The 20,963-nt window shown below is 33.7% G+C and overlaps 1 pseudogene; it reads right to left on the bottom strand.

The window, feature by feature from the left end:
* Positions 1-20,612: 20,612 nt before the first annotated feature.
* LOC120587770 (uncharacterized) lies at positions 20,613-20,731 on the bottom strand (annotated as a pseudogene).
* Positions 20,732-20,963: the final 232 nt, after the last annotated feature.

Raw genomic sequence — 20,963 nt, 5'->3', positions numbered from 1 at the left:
GAAACAAATTGCTTTATTTATACTAAAATATTTGCAAAAAATGTTTAATCGCATTATGAGGCACATTCCTAAGACAATGGCTATTGCCGCTTGTTAGGTAAAATTAATTGATCTTTAAATTTTGTTTAGTACGCAGCATAGAATCATCAGTAGTCCTTTTATTTCATGCTATAAGAGATTCATGTTTTAAATACATTGATATAATTCAAACTTTCAGAAAAGCTGCAAGAATACTACAAAAAACTCTCATATACCGTCTAGCCAGATTCACTAGTTCTTAAAATTGTGTCACCTATGTTTCAATCAGAGGTATTTGAGAATAATTTCCAGAAATCTTGCTTTTTACTCCTAAATACCCAAAGACATTGATAAAAAGACTTGAGCTGAATACTAGTGAAAGGTATTTAAAATTTTTACCAAGTGAGAGGTACATATCAGGGATCAAGAGGACTAGGAATGTACAACCTAATGGTATTTGTCTCAGAATTTCTGGAAATAACGATTTCTATATCCTTCTGCATATGTTTCTATTTAGTCTTTATTGACTTTGGCTTTCACTGGCAGGGCAGAACCTCATTGAAATTCTGATGGGCTCTGCCCTGCAACTTCATCTATGCAAAATGTCTCTATTGCTAATAAATTCGCATGTTCTCTTCTGATTATAGCTTCCTAGCTTCCTTCCTACTGACCTATCTCTTCATATCTTCAACTTTCCCTATAGTCCTTAAACCTCATGGCTTACTATATCCACAAATATTCTCTAAACTTTTCCCATTGCCTTTCTATTTTACCAACTGAGTAAAACCCCCAAACTGGGTAAATTCAACTATCTACTTTCTTTGTGCTTAATCTCATGTTCTGGTTAGAGGTGAAAAAATTATTGCTACTATAAATTCATGGCCTTCGAATTTATCTACACTGGTCAGGATTCTTCCTTCTTTCATCATGGCCTTTGAGAATCTTATTGCCTTACGGGTTCATGAACATGTCTAGTGATTATCTTGTTTCTCTTCTGTACCTTCAACTTCTTTCCTTCTACAGAATTATTCCCGTTAAAATTTAATCAGCTATACTCTCACATGGGCAAGGGGACCTCTTGTAGCCTCTCTTAATTCAATATTTTCAAGTGTATCTACCCAAACATCTTCAGCCAAAGTTTCCAGGACCCACTTTGTCCTTGTTAGAAGTACAGCATAAGAGAGTTTGCTATAACTCTCATGGGATGGGGAATTCAACCTTTTATGAAGTTCTGCTGCTCCTAAGATTAGGTTCTAAGCCTTCTCAATATAATCAGTTCTCCAGCTATAGAAGGTGAGTGGTTATTTAAAACCTGACAAAGAAGTTCTCTGGCTTTGCTTTAAATTCGTGATCATTTGCTCTCAATTTGTCATGTTTTTTTCTTCAAAGCATCACTGATACTCAGCAACAGCCTTACCGTAATTTCAGGGTCCTTACAAGTACTATTTCCCAGGTACCTCTCACATGCCAGAGATACTGTACAAGCCAGTGCATCCTCCTTAATATGTTTGGTTCCATTCACCTCAGGTAAAAGTATGAACAACTACACTCCTACAACATGTCAGAGATTATCAATCTTACACCCATCACCAGTGATATGGGTCCATTATCAGCTGATGGTGGAGAATCCAATTTAGATTCCCATGGAATCAGTTTCCTAGGATATTCCCACTACCGATTTTCTGACTCAACCCTAGAAACAGAATGTAAGACAGATTCAGTTGTACATGATTTTCTGAGAGAATGCTTAAAAAAGCAAAACAAGCAAAAACAGCCAGGGAGTGAGAGAAGCAAAAGAGCAAAGGCAGAAAAGCTGAGCAAGAATAAAATCTGACCTTGACCTAATTCATGGGGGCTGGGGGAGGAGGAATCATACCACAGAGTTATCTCCAACTTGAGGTAAAAAGGCTGTTCTTTTGTACCCCGCATCAGTTAAGTATAGACGCTGGGCTACCCCAAATGTGAGATGCCATCAGTGAAATGCAATCCTCGAGAGAAGAGAGTAGCTATTAGCAGCATATCCTATGGCAAGTAGGTGCAGTAGCTGGTTAAAAGACGAAGCACCAGTACTGATGCTGCATGGATAAACCTCAAAAACATGATGCTGAGAGAGGAAAAAATAGATACAATACAGTACTTATTGTATGATTCCATTTATGTGAAATTCAAAACAGGCAAAATTAATCCATCGTCAAAATGGTAGGTACCATAGGGTAAGGAAAATAGGACTTAAAGTAATGGGGAACTGATACTGTTATCTTTGGTGTTTCAGAATCAGCTATGGACTGTGGATGGGAGATTTACAAAATGCCAATATTTGGGTCCTGGCTCAAAATGAAATTAAAGATTTATGCACAGGGCAGAAAAGAGGAATCTTATGAGTTCAGAGATGTCCTTTTGACCATTGACTCTAGCTAAATTAAGAGATTTCTTTCTTGCTTGCTTTCCCGTAACTTAGCAACATGTTAATTAATCCTACACTTATTGAGCTCCAATTGGGTGTAAGATATTTTCTCTCTCTCTTTTTTAATTTTTTTTTACTTTTTATTCTCATTTAATTTTACATTTTTCTATTCTGCTTTTCCAAATGATAATTCAGAAAAGCTTTCTCTGACCTAGCTTTTGTTCCAAACTCCTTTCCAATACTCTATATTTTCTTATATAAAATATGATTACTTTGAGTAAGCCTCATTGGAGCCACTCCTCATAAAAGCGATTTATATGGTTATAAATATATCACTTAAGTTTAAGCACCTAGCTTAAACAACTCATGCTTCTCCCCTGGGACTCACAACTCAATCAGAGCCCTGTATGTCAGAGACATTGAATGAAATATGTACAATGTATAAAAGTGTCTATCCACACGAACCTTTATTTATCCCTCATGTTGTTTTAATACTAGTTGAGTATATGGATACCACAAACTTTATTTTTTACCAAAACATTATTTCAGTCATTCCATACATTCAACATTAATATCAAAATATGAATTATGCTATTGTTTTCAGAAGAAACAATTACAAACCTGTGATAAAGAGTAATAATGTAGAATTCACACATTATAACACTGTGTGAAAAATAACACTGTCATGTACAGCAGGAACATAGATTATCTTAAAGTTCACTGTTGCCTTTCATGATCTTTTTTCCATCTTTGAAGAAATATAAAATAAAGATTTTAAGTAAGAACTATAAAGTTAGAATAAAGAAATTATAAAAATAACTTAAAGTTACCTTTGCTATTTATAAATGCATGAATTTCAATTGGAAATGTATTATGAGATATTCTGAAAGCAAATAACAAAAAGAGCTTTGAATAGTACCTATGATTATGTTGATTTTTGGCAGCTTTCAATTATAATTGATGTCCACTGTAATCCTGATTGATGTTTAATGCCAATCATTTCCAATTATTTTGGTTTAACAAATGGAAAGTTCTTATGGAAATGGAAATGTATTTACCTGGTTGACAACCTCTTTTGCAGTTTACCTAATTGAGAATCTGCTTCTGATATGTCTTTGTATCTTTTAGTATTTTCATTATATCCTGCTCTCTGTTCTCCCTCCTTTTAAAAAAATTTCCATTTCAACTTCTTCATATAAGCTATACACATGGAAAACTTGACATTCCAGACCTAAGAAAAATATCTAGTTGCCTATCCACAAATTAATGACATAAAGAAATAGCTCTTCTTTTGAAACCACCGTTCATGCCAAATTCATAAGCTGCCAATGTCATACTCAATGAATTTAGAGAATATGATAACAATTTTTTTAGGTTATAGTTTTATCTGCAATATGAAAGTTTGTTTCATTCACATAAGAGTCCATATGTAGACAGTCCAGGTATGGCAGATCTGCTTCACGAAGTCCAGGGACCCAGACTCCTCCTGGTTGATGCTCTCCGACTTTAGAAGTTTACCCTTGTCTGCTGTCCCATAATGACTCCCCACCATATCCATGGTTAAAGTAGCAAGTTAAAGGAAGGAAGAGAAAAGGGGGCATCCTCCCTTTCTTTCAGGACGTATTGGAAGTTATTTGTATCATTTCCCTTCATATTCTTTTGAGCAGAATTTAATCATATAGCCACACCTAGCTGAGAATTAAAGTCTTTACTCTTAGGCTGCTATGTAACTAAGAAGAGGTAAAAAGATAGTGGAGGATAACTACTTCGTCTGCCACAGTGGCATGGAACCTGTCAATTAATACTGGGTTGGTGACTCGCTTATGGCAGAAGTCTCTGTTTTCTTCCTTTCTAAAGAATGGAAGAAAGGCATATTTCCCTCTTTCTTTGGAGTAGGGCTACAGAGACTTTATTTATTTGGGATGGAGAAAGATCACTTTCTAAACAGCAGGGTGTAAAACCGTGTTCATTAGAGCATAAAATAAACTTTTTTTGGTTCTAAATTAAAAATAGAGGGTTAATTCAAATGCATTTAGGATGTAATTTTTCATCAGTCATTTTACACTATTAAAGTAGTACATAAATATGATTTATTCTTAATTTAAATTTACATCTACTGTATGGCTTCTAGGAATAGTGTGTAGATGATCTTTGTGTCTCTCCAGGGAGCTAGAATAAGTTAAAATATCATCAATGATGGGTATTGATTTTATTTGGTGATTTGACTTAAATACTTTTCACAAAAAGAGCTAAATGTATCATATATGTATCTCATTTAATATGCCAGGAAAGATATTACTATGATCTTTAAAAAAAAATTTCACTGTATATATATAATATATATATATATACATAAAAATATATATATAATTTACTGACTTGGCATTATTCAAACGATTCAAAACTAGAGGAAATAAGTTAGTAGTTTTTAAGTTCAGAAATGTGCAGCTTGTAGATGTGACCTAATAGAATACTAATATTCAAATATAATCTAATTTGTTCCTAAAAATAACTTATTATAGATCAAATATAATTCCAAAAGTTCTTTATCAGAACTCAAAAATTTTTGAAGAAGCAGCTTTTCATGCTTGAAAGTAGCTTTTCTGTAATCTTGAGTCAGTTCTGACCCAGCAGGGAATGCTCGGGGCGCCAACACTGTGGGAGTCCTGAGGACAAACCCTGCTGTGTATTTGCTGACATCCACTGGATTTTCTTGGAAATTCAATAATGTAATGAATATGATTCCTCCTCAAAAGAACACGACCTATTCATAATACTCCAGGGGGCTGTGGGGACTTTTTTTGGGAAGGTTTGCAAGAGTTAGCCTTTATACCTCAGATGCCTGTTATCTTTAGTCACTACTCAAAATGTCAGCTTTTTCAGTAATCAGTACTCTGTACGTGCAGCCATTTTCTTTTTTCTTGAGCCAGCTTCCATAGCTCTTCTTCCTCTAAAATCTTTCTCTTTTGCCTTTTGAGATCCTCATTCTGTAGGGCAAAATTTTTATATTCTTCTCCAAATCTCCCTGCTTAACTGAATCTTAGGCACCTCCAAAAAGATTGCATTCTTTGTAGGTCTATTAACTAATGTTGCTCACAGTCTGTGAGCCAAATAACTCAGTATTGGAAGTGGGGTAAGCATCCTCACCACTCTCATAATCCAGTGTCTGTGATTAATTTTTTTCTGAGCCTCTTAAATGTACAGCAATAGCAACAACAACTACATTTCTTTGAAGATGAGGCCAGCTAGTTATACATGTTACTACCCTTCCACATTTTAACACCTGATCTCCAGATCATTTGCTGTCACTCTGAGGACTTTGATGTCCATCTATAGCCTTTCTCTCAGAACAGTATCCTGCCATCCTCCAAAATGAGGTCAAACTCATATTTGGATTTCTCCAGGAGAGAAATCTATCCAATGATTACAGTACCTTATCCATATCTGTCGACTTTCCCTTCACTCCACTTTATCTGTTCACTGCCAAGATCTACCTTGGACATTTTCCTTATCCATAATTATGTCACTTCTAAGTTATTATCTCAAAACATTCTGCTTTATATCTGTAATCAGCTATGCTTTCAACCTCTCACATTAAAGAATATATCACATTGGAAGAATGTACGCTTTTAAGTCAATAAGAATTGAATTTGCCTTTCAATTTTGGATTTTTTAACAGTGTGATCATCAGTATCTTACTTAAATTGAGCTTTAGTTCTCTAAATAATAGTCATGACATATTTTAAACTAAGTTACACACTTGCTTCAGATTCCTTAACTTTTTGATTGTACCTAATATAAAGAAACACATATTCTTACTTTTTTTAGATTAAATATTAAAGCTCACTTTCTTGTTTCTTCTATCACTCCTTGGACCCGGAATAGAAAGACAGAAGGTCTTCGGCTAGAGCACATGTCATACAACTCTACCTGTGTGTGATATTCAGCACATGCTAAGGAATTATAAGTATTATATGTGTTCTTATTGAAAGGTTGCTGGAGTCCATGTTGCTGAATTTTTCTTCTTTTGTTCAATATAGAACCAGCACTAGCAGAATTATTGTAAGAACTAGATAATCATTAAGTGCAAAGTCCCTATAATATACTAAGTGACCAATAAGGTTTTTACAATTTAGCATTTCCACTGCAAATATTGCTCAACACTTTAGAGATTCCCTGCTCTCTACTGGCTATCAGCACAAGGCCTATGGTCCATGACCCTGCTGATTTTCTTGTCAATATCAACAAAATCTTGCCCTTCTGTCTTTTGCTCCCCTTCGGCTGGCAGAACAAAATCTTGTCTCAACCAATTATCTATCTTCTTTGGTTCTCATGGCTTTCTAATGACTGCTGGAAAAGTGACACAATAATGCAAATTTCCATCACAATAAATCCATGACCTCTGGCATTAACTGTGCTATTTGAGATACCTAGAAGTTATTTTCTGTTTTCCTAGGCATTCTGTTTATCTGTTTTCTTCAGCAAGTAAAAAAACCAGAATCATCCCTATTATCGTGTTACACCATTCTATCCCCCTTTCATAACGTGACTTAGTTTACAGAGATCTCCTCTTAACTTCCTACTGCCCTGTCTTAAAATGATCCAAATTTACATCCATAACTTTCTCCTTACGTTCTATATCTATATAAATAATTATTTTTCCTATTTAAGACTGTAGTGAATCCCCTTTATTAAATGAACTGTGCTTTATGAGTAATCATTTTTTTCCTCCAGTATCTTCAAGTTTCTTCTCTACCATCTTCTTCTCATTATATTTGAAACATACTTAAGTCCCTTTTGCTCACAACCCCCTCTCTTTACCTCCTGCCCACCTCTCTTTAGGCCTCCCTCAAATATGTGTTCACTCCTTTTCCTCTACTTCTTCACTTTTTATTTAGACCTAAACTTTTGAAATTTTACTTCTGCCCCACCCTAACCACTTTAATGACTCCTCTTTTATTAATGCCCTATGATGCTAAATATAATAGGTACATCTCGGTCTGTGTCATCTTTATCTTATGTTAGCATTCGTTAATATTTATCATTCTTCTAAAAAATTTCTCTTGCCTTGTTTTCCACGATCCTTGACTCTTTTGACTTTCTTCCAGCATCTCTCAATGTCCTTTGCTGCTTTCTCTTTCTTAACATGGGCATCATTTTTCTCCTTGATATTTTTTACTAGTTCAAATAAAACCCACACTCCTATAAGCATGGCATTTACAAGCTCCTCAGGGTCTGTCCCCTCTTTACCTCTCTGTCTTCATTTCTTACAAGTTTTCAACTCCTTCATGCAAACTATTTACTTTAATCATGCTAATCAAACTGTTCTCTTTTCCCCTTTCTGAATGCCTTTTCCCTGTTTGGAACCCTTCTCCCTCCTACTTTGTCTTCATTGTTTTACTCACTTTTCAGTCTGACTTCCTAACATCTCCAACATGGGTTTGGTACCTTGCTTTATGTCTGAGGGCATGCTGTACTTACTTATGACTAGCTCTCATTTCCCTCTACTGCAATTGCCTATTTACTTTCCAGACTCTTCAGCTCCCTCTCTCTATGTGTGCAGGAATAACCTTGTTCCTTGTTGTGTCCCTAGTTCTCAGAAAAGTGACTGAAAGATACTTACTGCATCATTTAGAATTAGTTTATGATAATCTTTAGTCACATCTGATTAAACCAATTGAAATATCTTTCTTTTACCTGATCTACCTGGTAATATGTAATATATCTTTGATAAATTCTTATTTGCCATTCTGGCTATCATAGGCTATTTTTCTTTGTCAATGAAATAAAATATGTATTCTCTATCATTCTTCTCCAAACTTCACTGTCTACAGAGCACTACTACTATTTCAGCAGCCAATAAAGAAATCATCTTTACTAAGTCCCATCTCTTCTAATATCCTGCTATTATTTTTTTCCAAAAAAAATTTCTAAAGCTAGTTTTTGTCTCCTTTGAATTTCTGCTCTTGCCATCTCTCATTTGTAATAATGCAGATTTCTCCTCTTATTGTATATCTCTAGCTCTGTACCACTGTTGTCAATCTTCAGTTTCAGCATGTAAATTTTCTTATTAACCCAAACCTCTCATCACATGAAGAATTTTTATTTTTTTAAGCAGGCTTCGTTAATGGCCTGGCATTCCGAGATTTTGCTTACTCTTCTCTCAAAAGTAACTGGATCACATGCTAGTCGACTGTTTTTTAAGAGGCCATTTGCTGTAGATATAGTGGATAGTTAAGCCTCAGAAGATCCAAGATTGTCATTTCACTGGAAAATGAAAGAAAAGTTTCCCAATTCATCTTGTTTCATAGCTTATCATAGTAAATGCTTCGGAGATGAATGCTTTAACATTCTCTAAGATTTTCTGAAAGTTTTAAATATGTATTCACTTTACTATTCTCAAATCTATGTACTGAGAATATTTAACGACAATTCACAAAACATTGCTGAACAGTGATAAATTCAATTATATATCCGATTTTGAAAGATACACTTTCAAAATATACAAAACTTTAATACAACTTTTAAATACTTCCTCAAAAATTTTTCACTTTAATATTTATCAAGAGAATAGTCGAGATCCCATTTACACTTACATTAATAGATCTTGTAACAGTTGAATGAGTTTGATTATGTTATGTTATATTGAGTACATTATATGTGTTGCTATTGGGAGTTTAGTTATAATATGAAAACAAATGGGAGGGATTATGTGGAGTCAAACAAAGGAGAAAAAAATATTTGTCTCAGAAGAAAGCTCTTTATTGAAGGAGAACCACAAATCAGTCTTTTTCAAAAATAGTGTTGTCTATTTGTGGTATCATTACACTGATGGAATTATCCTTCAAGCCATTTCTCTTTCCAGTTAAAAAACTTTTTCAAAAAAACTGCACAAGGTGTCCCTTACAGTGTGGGCAGAACATTTAGAGAAAATTTCCTGTGTAACTCAGCCCCATCTGTTCAGGATAAAATTGAATGCTGTGGCTTAATAATCTCTTCATATAGAAGTAAACATGTGTGAACTTTACCATTGGACTTTATCTCATTAGCTGTAATTGAATAAATCTAAGCATTGTTGACATACTAAGTTGGAGGGCAAGTATAATGAAATTTTCAATTCTGTGTGCTAGAAATTTTACATTGAGCTTTAATATGAATCTGAGAATTACTGCTTAAAATTATGTATTAAATGACATATTGTTTAAATCTCAAAAAAGATGACTTATTTAAGGTGGAAAATTGAAAAGAAATGAAAAGTTTGAAGAGAAAATAACATTACCTATAATCTCACCACCTAAAGCTAACTAGTTATTAAAAAAATTTTCTTTTAGAATCTTTTGTATGTATTTATTATGTAATAAGAATAGATTTCCATTATACTTAGGGTCAAGAAGAAGAGCCATGAATCTCATTTTCCTACTTCAAATTTCTCTTTCTCCTTTTTATAATTGGCGAGAAATCTTATCTTCTTCATTTATCCAAGGATTTTTCTTTTCTTTTTTATTTTTTGTGTGTGATAAATATTTACCAAAACATATTTACTATGATGCAAAATTGGTAACAATCTAAAGATGCAACAATAGAAGATCTATTAATTATGGTATTCCAACTAGATAGGCTATTATGCAGCCATTTTTAAAAATGATTTTTCTGAATTATTTATAAGCTCCTAGAAAAACACTTATATCATTGTTGGCATCAACAAAGAAACAATGGCTTCTGCTAGCAGTTCTCTCCAGGAGAAAGTTGCTCTTCCAGCCCTTGCCCTGAAGTCAGACAATCAATTTCTCTCTGTATGTCCCTGTCACCTTTTGAGCTGCTGCCCTGGTGCTGGAGCACAGAGTGAATGAGTCTGTCAGAGAGTATCTCAGCATGTGGGCCCCTAAAGAGGCAGCTTTCTGTCTTACTCAGCCACAATCTCCACTGGTTTTCACAGCCAGAAGTTGTGGAGACTTCTCTTCCTGGCACTGGAAGCCTGGGCTGGGGAGCCCAGTGTGGGGCCAGGTTCCTTGCTCCTCCAGGGGGATCTTCTTAGCCAAGATTTCCTACCAATTCTCAACTGCCATGCATGCTTGTGGGACCATCTTGTTTTGTGTCTCTGCCCTTCCTACCAGTCTCGAGGTGGCCTCTTCTATGTCCTCAGGTGTAGGACTTCCATTCAGCTAGATTTCAGGTGATTCTAAATGATGATTTTCCTGTAGTTTAGTTGTAATTTAGATGTGTTCATGAGAGAAGGCAAGCACAACATTTATCTACTCTACCATCTGGACCAAAAGCAATGTTTTTTCTTTAATATTCATATATTACATTTTTTTTCTGCATCACCACTTTACTTTTATATGTGTTATATCTGGAACTTTTCAGTGGCTATTGATCTTTTCTCTATGTTCTTTGATTTTACTAGTAAAATATCAAGCAACTCTATTTCAAGGGCTATTTTAAAGTCTGTAATATTCGTTTTAAAACAATGTTTAAAAATGCAACCCTGTTGTTTTGGGGTCATGAGTTATGATAACATATTTCAGTTTAAAAGATTAAGAAAATAACGAGTTCTAATAACAATATTTAGTATTTTTATTAAGAAAAGGAATTATAAACTGAAGCTCAAATCCTTCTCATGATAGTCTGCTTTCATGTGTACTATCATCTATACACCTCCTCTGTCAGAATATGGCCTTCCATTTCTAATTTTTGCCTATAAATTAATTATAAATAATTTGGGGTGGAAGGGGAAGCGAGACATCTTAAATACAAACATACGCAACAATTTTTATTTTATTTACTCAATTCTTTTATGTCCCTCAGTAGAATTTAATTTTTATGTAGATTTTACCTATTTTTGTTAATTTAGTCCCAAGTATTTTCTTTTTGTTGTACTGTAGATGGTATATTTTCTTCCATTACAATGATTTTTATAATCAGCCACAGTAGAATATTTTTGGTTCAAATACTTGGTGAGATTTGATCTTTTTGGTATTCTATGTATATAATTATGACATCTGCCCTAATGTCTTCTTCTATCTTTCAATTTTTATATCTCTATTGTTTTATTGCCTAATTATACTGGATAGTTTAGAATAGTGTTAAGTAGTAATGGTGTAAGCAGTTAGTATTATTGATTATATTAGTATACATTCTAATGTTAATTTAAAATCGATACATTTTGGGGTTAACTCCACTTGTGGTTGTGTTTTGTTCTTCTGATGGCTTGGTTTCTATTTAAGATTTTTGAACCATATTTAAAATATGGTCTTGTTTTTATCGGGACATCTCGGTCAGATTTGGGTATTAATATTGTGCTGACTTCGTAAAAATAATTGGTTAAGTATAATGGTTAATTATATGTGTCAACATGAATTGGCTATGGTGCCGAGTTTTTTGGTTAAAGATTAGTTTAGATATTTCTGTAAAGGTATTTTATTGATGTAATTAACATTTACAATCAGTTGACTTTAAGTAAAGAAGATATTATCAATAATTTGGGTGGACCTTTTCCAATCAGTTGAATGCTTTAAGAACAAAATTTGTGGTTTCGTGGAAAAGAAGAAATTTTGTTTCAAGACAGTAACAACAACTCTTGCCTGAATTTCCAGCCTGCTGGTCTGCCCTGCATATTCAAGCTCCCCCAAATTTTTGAGCCATTGGTTTTACTTGATTCTGTTACTGTGGAGAACCCCAAATGATAGAGTAAGTTTCTTTTTTTCCTTCCCTCTCCAACATTAGAGAAGTAAAATAACATGGTAGTTAAGAAGATGGGCACTGAATATAAAATTTATAAAATAAATGTGTACATAATCATACATAAACTTGTGAATAGTGACAGTTATGTCTCTTTTCAATCATAATGTCTCTTTGATGTTGTTGCTCTTCTTGTATGATTATACTAAGAATGCTAATATAATGTTGTATAAGATTGGTGATAGATGTCTTTGTTTTTTTTTCTATCCTAAAGGGAAATGATGCTTTGCATTAGGTTTTGTTGTTCTTGTTAATACAGGATGTATATGAGAAGACAATTTTAAAAAAACCTATAGTATAATTTGTAGATAGAAGTGAAAAATAAGTATCATGATTTAGTAAGCTCAGCATATGAAGAGAGTTTTCCGTTTGTATGGAAATACATATATATACGATATATATACAAATATTTGTAAGATATATTTTTCATCTAGAGAAGCTGTTAACATCAGGTATTGAAATAATGCGAGTATAGAAACAGTCATTTATTCCTCTATCATTAAATGTTAAAAGAAAATTTTCAAAAATAATTAAGCAGAATCAATGACATTGTTTTAGAGAAAATTATCAATAAGAATATTCTAATGAGAGCAAATTCTTTTGAATTATTAGGAAATTTTAAAAACACAAAATAAAACTTTTAAGGTTAGTCATATTCAAAATGTTTGGAGATCATTATGCCATAGCATTCTTTGCAATTGTATTATATTTATTTGGTAGAACTTTTAATAACATTATATTTGAGTTCTGAAAATTTTTGGTAAAATTTTTGAATGAACATTAGCCTGAGGTTAAGAACTTTTCTTTTCAGTCAGGGTGGAAGTGAAAGCCAAAGTGATTCTAAAGAATGAGCTGTATAGATAGGAGGCATGTGTGAAAGGCAGAGGTATAGATCAAAATAGCATGCAGTTTTTAAACTTGGTATCTAGACTGTCAATATACGAAAGACTGAAAGAAAAGATCAAGAGAATGACCCAAGACTATTTACCTTAGTGGTTTGGAGAAAATAAAGGTTGATGGTTAAGCCTTTTGTGAGAAAAAAGAAAAAAAAAAAAAAAAAGGCTCTCTGAGGCGGCTAACTTTCTGACACTTCCTGAAAGAGCTGTGGAGGCATTTAGCATATGCCACTGTAGGCAGGCTGCCCCTGAGGTGGGCTGGGGTGATATAGGCAAACACCATTCATCTGCTGCAGACCTGTTGAGCCTTTGGGACATCCAAGCAAATATATCAAGTTGGCAGCTGAATATATGAATGGGTCAGGAGTTTAGAGGAGATTCAGAGGAGATATTTATTAGGTGGTTATGGTATTTTGGAAGATAGTGGAAGTCTGAAAGAGAGTGTAGATGAGATTGCCTGAGGAAATAGTGTAGAATGAGAAGACAAAAGAGTCTCAGAACCAATGTGATTTAGAGTTTAGGTCTTAAATAAAAATGACATGGATACAAAAAAAAAAAACAACAGTTTAAAAAAGAAGAAGGGGTCAACAATGTTAAGTGCTGCTGAAAAGTGAAAAAAAATATTTTTATTTTATTTTATTTTATTTCTGGTGGAGTGAGTGATGTGATTAATAGTGAAATAATGGGCACAGAAAGCAGATTGATGTGGGCTGAGCAGGGAGTGGGTGTTCAGGAAAAAAATACACTTAGTACTCTTTTAGAGAAAAGTGTTCAGTATGAAAAAGTAAAAAAAGGGTGGTAGCCTAAAGTGGAAAGGACTTATTAGAGAGTCTATGTTGTCTATAAGGTACCCACTTCAGCTGTTCATAGTTTGTGATTTGGGCATTACTGGCACGTGAGTGTGTGTGTGTATGCGTCAGGGGGCTAAGTGTTCTGAAGAAAGCCTTTCTATATTCTTAGTAAATGCTGATAATATTCAGGTCAATGGGTACTACATAATAAATGACTCATAGCACAATGAAGTTATTATTCCTAAAAGGCTAAAAATTTCTATCTTTTTATACCTTATTTTAGAGAATCAAGACCAAGACCTAGAAAGATTTGAGTGCTCTCTTTATTCATGTGGATAGGGTAGATCCTTATTGTGATTTTCTAACATCTAGATTTTCTAGCATCTAGGAAAATCCTCATTTTCCAGCCTATTCTCTTGGTGTCTGGAGAAACATTGGACAAAGAGAAACGATTTTCCTCCTGTTCTATACTTGCCCTCTGGACTGATCGGCTGTTTATGACTATTATTTGGCACCAATCCTCCTACCCACAGTGGAGGAGGTCTTCAGGTTGAGTAACCACGAGTGGGTGCAGCTGTAATTTGTTGGTAGCAGTAGAAATAGTGAACAAGTTGCTCAAATGCTGCGAGAATTCTTTGAAAGACACATGGACAGTCAGCCAAGTAGAGACATTACTGTCACATGGCAACAAATGAAATCGGTAGTGAGAGAAAATTCAGGTTCTTTTCTTTCCATTTTGATCTTAGAGAAGCTAGAAGAATTATTTCAAAGAATTAATGCGGGGGTCACCCCTTTCCCCCACTGCACAATCTGTCAGTAATCTGGAGAAATAACTGTTGAATTACTTAAGTCCCAAGAGAGAGATAGACTTCATTTAAGAACCATTGTGAGATTATATATAACTAGATCTAACTCACATATGCCCTTGTTATATCTTGTCTATAGAAGGAAAAAAGAAAGAAAGAATTGGAATCAAATTATATCTATTAGAAAGTTGGACTGGATATGAGGAGGAGGCAACAAGAAAAAGATAAAGTTAAACTGAGAAGAGCAAGAAATTAAATATTGCAAAATAATTCATGAGTAAAAATGAGTTGTAAAATTAATTCATTGTTCTTTATCTCTACTACTTTAATAAAAGTAGGGTTTTCTTTATAATAATGTAATTAGTTTGCAAGTATTGTTTTTATTGTTTTTATTTTTTATTTATTTTTTTAAATTAAGTTTATTGGGATAACACTGGTTAATACAATTATATAATTGTATTTCGGGTGTACATTATCACTTGGCATCTGTATATTCTATTGTGTGTTCTCAAGTATTATTTTTAAATCCCGTAAAAACTGTATTGAAAGTCAATGCAATGTATTCTGGATTTTATATAGGGCTTTTCATTGTTTGAGGAGATCTCAATTCTTAATTTGCAAATTGAATCATTGTCTTAAGTAATATGGATATATGACAAAAATGCCAGTAATCATAGTAAGAGATCATAAAGTTGTTTTCTTTGAAAAGGATATAGAATATAGAATTTAAGTTGTTTAAATAAAGCAAAGAGTGAGAGAGAACATTGCATTGAGCTATGAATTCTCAGGTCCTCAAGTTATACATGGGAACAGTTGGTGAGATGATACGAATACTCAGAGTGGTGACTTTACTAGGGAGGTTCTCCTTGCACTTTTAAAGATATTTATATCATCCTATAGAAGAACTCCGCTATGCAACCTGAGCCACTTGACTGTTGTAGAGATCTAGCTCTGTGTCTACTACCTTACAAGATGTAATAAGCTATTGACAAACTCTGATATTTACTGCAGAATAGGGCGAAGATGCCATTTCCCAGCAGTATTTCTCTTTAGCAGACTTTAGATATCTCTGAGCTCATTTATCCAAAAGAAGATCATGAAGCAATAGCAAATAATTAATTATCTAAAATATTTCCTGCATGCCTATGTCTACCATTAATATGGTAGAAGATGAATAAACATTAATTCTATTTTTATGTGTATTATTAATTTTCAGATATTTTAAAATTAATTTTGTTGGCATTTTATTTTTTATTTAGATCATTGAAACCACATGTATGCAGTTAAAGATGAAAAGTTATAATACTTTTTTTTTTTTTTTCCCTATATTAATAGCAACTCCCAAGCATTGGAGGCAGCAGAATTTGGGCTCTGGAGCCACATTGATTGGCTTTTACCTTTCTTCAAGATAAAGAGATTGGAAAGCCTCGAATTTTGTAAGCAGTTGGCAAGGCTTATATTTTATCTCTTTTTTAAAAGGAATCCATTTATACTAGGTTTTAAAATGTATTTTCATTAATTTCACGAGTCTCCTATTTCTCTTCTCTGGATTACAGTTTTCAAAGTTTGCATTTAAAAAATTGTGTCCTGTTTTTGATAGGAGTACAGATGGGTTTGCTTTACTGTTTGTTCTGTTGTCATTGATTATTTTTGGTTCCTTTTACTTAGTTTTGAGAAGAAGGTTTTGTAATCCTATTATTATCTTCCTGCTATGCACCCCTTCCCCACCCCATGCATCTTTATGGGTAGTGAGAGTGCCAGGGAAAATAGTGCACACAGTAGGCAGTCACGGTCTTTAGCTCCTCCAGTCAGTTTACAGGAACCACTAAACCTGGAGAAGGAGCTCTGCCATCTTGCAGTCCTCTTCCTTCTCCCCCGCCCCTCCCCCAATTAATAAAAGACAATGGGTGAAGCAACATATATACGCAAAAATTTATCTACATTGACTACATTGAGACATATCAGAAGTCTGAGATACTCAAAGGTTCCCTAAATTATCGGTCTTGATACAATCCTTTAGTATTCACACATATCTGCCCTGTTTTGATTCCATCTTTGACCACTATACACATCCCTCTCAGACTGCAACTTGGACTTCCCTCCAAACCAGTCAGAGCATGATTTCACTAACTACTTACTAATAGTCTTTACTTCCTTTGTGTGTTGCTTTTCACATGTGTTATTACTGAAAGACTGAGATGGGCCTGGGGTTGAGAGAGTAAATTGTAACTGTAATTGTGACAGTTAATTTCTGTCTCAGCCAGTACCTCTTCTCCATTTGATTGAAACTCACCTGTTTTCTTGGCTTATCTCACTCATATAGTAATAATAATTTAGAGACCCTGTCTCTATTTTCTTATTTAGTTTGATTTTCTTAATGTCTTCCCCAAATTTACTGTTTTAACATCATAATATATATGAATAAAAATGATTTTTATCCTTTAACCAGTATGAATTAACATTTTTCTTACTGAATTCTTCTTTTTATCATCTGCTTAAATCATATGTAATAACATATGTAATTGGGATATAAAATTAGAATAGGTCAGTAATTATAATTTATAGAATTAAAAAGTTTCTAAAAAACACAGCATTTTATAATTCACAAATACATCACCAAGCAATCTGATAAAGTTGCTTTTTTCTTATAAGAAGAACTGTTGCAGAGGGAATTCTTGAATTAATAGAAGCCTCATGAATAATGGCAAACAGGTGCTTTGTGATACAGAGCAAAACCATGAAGCGTGGTGGCCTTGAATATAAAAATCCCTTTTCTGCAAGTCCTTCTATTTTTTCAGTCAGCCCTCAGAATTGAATAGCATTTAGTCTTATGCATGTAGAGATTAGATATTTCATGAACTCAAGGACCTGACTAGTCGCTTGTGAATACTATAAAATTCTATAAAAATAATAGAAATAAATTCTTGTGGAGAAGCAAAGAACATAGATCTAGGTGTGAGTTTTTAAGAACAAAGACTGAAATATTTCATTACATTTAGAAAGAATTGTTGCTTGAAATCTCATATTAAGATATGTTCATTTAGGTGCCAAGAGTGATACATTGATGGATTGCAGTACAAAGGGGAAGAAAAGATAGGAAGGTACAGTACTACATATGTTACTAAACTCATTTCACCTGTAAAGGAAAGAATATTGATTTCATTCATCTCACTTAGTTGGGAGTCTGACTTAAGAAAAATTCAAGTTCATTGACATCAACTCTAAAGATGACAGGACTGTATTGAGAAAAGAAAGAAAAGGGAGCTGAAAAATGATATATGTAACTTCATTAAGAAAATTTAAAAACACTATTTTTCTTCATGAGAAGGCAGCAAAGGAGCCAGAGATTCTGGTCACATCTTTAATCTATAGCGACCTCAATGGCATTTGTGATCTATGGGCTTTAACTTATGAGTGTGTGTATGTGTGAATGCGTGTGCATTTTTTCAAGAACAATCAGGACACCCAAATCAATAGAACTAATGCATAAAACTCTCTTAAATGAATGCTACTTGTTTTATGTGTGTTTATGTTTGAAAACAAAAAGCTGTATAAAAATAATACAATAAATATATTTTGCTTTCAATAAAAATAATTGTAGTTTTTTCACTTATTAAATTTTGTTCTTTTACTGTTTTTGCCATACTTCTTTTAAACAATAGAAGGTATCACCATTGTTGTCTCTGAATAGTAAAAAGTTAACTGTGATTCTTTAGTTTTTCAATCTTACATTTAGCATATATATATTGAGTGCCTTCTACATATAAATGATTACATTTGATACTGTGGGAGACGTAAGATGAATCAAACCTGTAAGGTATCTTTAAAGAAATTATAGAATATCATCTTCATCTAATACTTGAGAGATTGTATTTTCTGGCAAGAGTTTTTCCTAATTCTGGATGATAGGCACTCTGGAATGCAAGTACTACTGTCCTTGGTCTAGGAGGAGTTATTCCATGCAGAATGTGGGAGTGTGATCTGCTACTTAGGTGAGAGCTGGGTCCATTCTTGAAAGCAGAAATGCCCATCTAGATCTTCTGGAGCCTTTTTTGAGTGTGGGGCGGGGTGGGAGGGTGGGGCGCGGTGCGAGGAAGGGACCATCAGAAGGCTATGCAATTTACAGGGGAGAAGTGGAACTCTCAGATAGAAATTACTGTCTTGACCTCATCTATCATTCAACATATACACTTGCACATGGTGCCAAAGTGAGGCCCTAGCATCAGAATGACAGTTGGAGAATCATAAGAGTTGATGGATACAGTAAAGAGGATTAATAGTGTTTGGGTATGGGGGGAGACTATGTGAAAGATTGAATTTTAAGCAGCCAACTTAGAAAACAATGCATTACTTTTTTCTTATGGCACATAAATAATTATAAAAAAATAATTATTTTTTAAGCAGTTTAAATGCCTTATGTAGATTTTTAGGTAAATTGGGCAAGATAACATACTTTATAATTTTATTTAAATTCTTCTGAGCTATTTTGTTCAGATATGTGTAAAAAGATAAAGACCAAGTTCCTTTAAGCAGCTAAGAATGACTAGATTTATTAAGTTATTATCATTAGTGATTTTGTACAAAGTAATTAGTAAAGGCTATGAACAGAGGGGCTATTAAATGAGGGAGATGTGAATGACTAGAAGGTGTCTAAGGGAATAAATCTCATCCTAAGTTATATACAACTTATAAGTGTCTCTGGCTTTCTTCTGTTTTGTAATAGTAGGAACTGTGTAAAGGAGAGAAGCGACTACCTTTTATCAAAAGGATAAAAAGGCCTGAAGCACTTTATAGCTAAATGGAAACTATAAGGCCACAGATAAAGGCCCTGTTTTAGATAAGCCTCTATCAGCAAGTCTATTAGAGAGAGCAAATAATTAAAATAGAATGTTGAGGTGTTAAACTTTTCTACCTAGACACTTAGAGTGCTGAGGCAGAAAGAATAGAGCTCAAAAATGTTGGAGCCCAATTAAAGCTTTGGGGTGAATTTTTATTTTATACCTGATTAGGTGATTATTCAATCTAAATTAAGCAGTGATGAATAATAGTTGAACTATATGAAAAGCAGAATATTTAATCCAATTCATATTTATGGTTTCCCTTTTTTGTAATTTTTTTTCTTAAAATTACTATTTGACCAATGTAAATAGTATATGCTTTGATGATTTTTAGTATTTTATGTTTTTAGTAATAACCAATACTAATTGAATCTCATGCTAAACCATATGAAACATATCCCTCCTAAGCCACTAGATACCAGAAAATATTCAACTCTAATTTTATAAAAATACGGAGATGATAAAGTGGGTAACTTGCAAGAAAACTTCAATGAAGAGAGACAAAATATGCACTAGTCTAACTGCAAAATTAAAAAACCAGCTATGTTTATGAAATTTGTGGTTGTTTTTCTCTAAAGGACACAGTGTCCCAGGACATCCTGTGGCATAGAAACTTTCTTTACACTGTTTAAACAAGCTGCTAGCTGCTTTGCTTGAATAATAATTCATTTAATTGGTATGTTGCACTACAAACTGGTGTTTGTAGTTAAATGTTTAGTTATCTCTTTCGTGCTAGCTGAGCCACTTTATTTGTTCCCCACTCAGACCAAGAGAAATACATGAAACATATTTATTTATTTAACACAATTGGGTTCTCACTGCTTTCTTCAAGCACATCAGTCCAGAAAACCCAGGGAGAAGACATTGTATTAAAAAGCAATGTAGTGTGAAAATTTGCATTCTCAATGAACAGCAGGTATTATAACATGGTAAATAAAAACAAAAATTGTATAAAGTTCCTTTTTTGATTGAACTTCACCTCAGTCTAATTGATCTCTCCTCTCATATCTTTTTTTTTTTTTTTTTTTTTTTAGGCGAGGCAACCCTTGGTTGACCTTACAGACTGCAAGGATCTTGTCAGCTTACAATCCCTTATTTATTTTATTTTTTTACTTCTTTTATGCCTACAGCACCTGGTCTTCCTAGATGGGCTCCCATTCAAGTACTAACCAGGCCCAACCATGCTTAGCTTCCAAGATCAGATGGAATCCGGTTTGTTCAGGGTAGCATGGCTGTAGACTCCTTGCATATCTTATTCTGTACAGAAACTTGAGTGAGGCTTTATGGCATTTTCCTTAAGAACTAGGAAATGCTTTTCAATTTAATGTTGGTGTCAAAACAGAAAATTTATTTTTTGAATACTTAAAGATTATTTGTTACCATTCATATTTTTCTGCAACTGCATCTTTTTTTTCTCTTTCCTGGAACCTTTCTTTTCCCCATGATTCTAATATAAAGAACTTCTGCATTTC

This window comes from Pteropus medius, unplaced genomic scaffold, assembly GCF_902729225.1.
Source record: "Pteropus medius unplaced genomic scaffold, Ma_sr-lr_union100, whole genome shotgun sequence".
Taxonomy (NCBI): Eukaryota; Metazoa; Chordata; class Mammalia; order Chiroptera; family Pteropodidae; genus Pteropus; species Pteropus medius.
The sequence above is the reverse complement of the archived record's forward strand: the minus strand, read 5'-3'. Positions and strand labels throughout refer to the sequence as shown.